Below are 2,055 nucleotides of genomic sequence, written 5' to 3'. Positions count from 1 at the left end.
AAGAAGAGTGAGAGTTAAAGGAATAAAAAAAAAAGATATACACCTTCGAAACTATATTTTCCTTTTCTCCCTAGATAACTAATACCATAAACATAATCTAGGGATAATTTAAATAACATAAATTAAAATAATGATTTAAAGGATAGATGTTGCAATATATTGCATGAAAGAGGTTTATATTGCACAAGATAACATCTACCCTGTGTTGAATTGCATTCTTATTTTCAAATTACATGCATTTTCGTATAGTCCAAGATCTTGCTTATTTGATGCATTCCAAGTTCAATTGCACTTTCATTATTCATCTATTGAATTGAGAAGTGGATTGAGAGACTACTTTTTTTGTTTAAATAATGCCAATGCAGAAGCAATATAGTCGTATTACTATGAACTAAGATTATTTTTTGTACCAATTACACAAAGTACATGACATTGACATATATATTTGCAAAATGTGATTCACTACATTTACAATTCTAAATGAAAGTAAGAGAGGACTATGGGGAGATACTTTTTGCGTACAAATTCTAGTGAAGTGGTTACACATACCAATCAAAATTTTGTATCTAACAAAGAAAACAACATATTTTCTATTTAGTACAAATTCAAATGAAAATCCATTTTTTGATTTTTTTCATGACACAAATTTAGTAGTGTTCACTATGAACCATTAATTTACAAAAACTCATCCAACTGCAATTTTGAAAAATATAAGATTTACTTGTCACTAATGTACAAATATATTGAATACCATTAGAAATGTGTCATGGATGGTATGAATTCTCATTTATTAGACAAAGAAACAATTAATACATCCAAATTTGGGGATAGTATTTTTAGTACAATTTGGTATTTAAGAGAAACATAGTTTTATTTACATTCTTTAAGACTTTATATTGTAAAATCTCTTCACAATGCAATTATGAATGGCAATCAAAATGCATTAAATTGCTTGCAACAATACCTAACTTATGATACCATATAGAACATGGAAATGATTAGTAGTTATCAAGGATATCTTATGAATATGGAAATGCCCAATGAAAAGGGAAAAATAGAGGGTATACCATTTTTCTTAGAAAGAATAAGAATCATATCGAAGTGAGCATCTAGGTATAGTAATCTCTCAATAATAGAATTGTTAACTACTATTATACATATTCATATTTTGATGGAATATATGATATGATTTCATTTGAAATAGATGCATTTCACACCCATTATGTGTTATATCTAGAATTGATTATCCAATGGTTACCAAAATTCTAGACGCAAAATATAAGGGCAATGAAACATTACTTCATAAACATGGACTAAAATGACATCAACCCGTGTTTTATGTGGATTGTAATCATAAAATGACATCATTAAAGACTGATCCTCACTTTGATATGCCTTATCATAAGGTGAAATGAAGCCTAAATAAAAATCATAATTTGATTTATAACAATTGGAAAAAATGGTGCATGAAGAAAATAATTGCATTAACGTATCATCCACTAAACACCACTAAACATATAAACATATAATTGATGGGAATTCACATCCACATCATACCTATTATGTTAATGCAAAAACACTTATTAATGAAAATACATAAATGGAATATCATAGATTGAAACAAACATTGTCTGGAAACAAAAGCAGAGAAAGGAAGTTGCTACTGAGTATGTTCACCTAATAAAGAAAGATGCAAAGCTTAAAAATTTATATGAAACAAGCTCAGAAACCCCAAGGACTATATGTGTAATTTTAACAATTCTATTCTTCACTAAACATTAAATCCTTCATTAAAGACTTTGAAAAAGAGTATCTAAGGTTGAGTTCAAATGTATAAATATTTTTCGTTAAAAAAATGTGTTAGATGGAAATGAGCACTTCAAAATGAAAAATTTCCGTAGTTTGCAACACCTTCCAAAAAAGACATAACGCATCATTACCAATTTTAGCTATACGTTTAGAATTTGAAGAGATACTTCTACCATTAACAATATTATTCATGAAAATTACATAATGGGATTACATAAACACTCGTAGATGGGCTTGATTGGATAT

This window comes from Pinus tabuliformis, chromosome 3_1 (assembly GCF_031772625.1).
Source record: "Pinus tabuliformis cultivar Carrire ecotype Pingquan chromosome 3_1, CPIR1, whole genome shotgun sequence".
In the NCBI taxonomy this organism is placed as follows: domain Eukaryota; kingdom Viridiplantae; phylum Streptophyta; class Pinopsida; order Pinales; family Pinaceae; genus Pinus; species Pinus tabuliformis.
The sequence above is the reverse complement of the archived record's forward strand: the minus strand, read 5'-3'. Positions refer to the sequence as shown.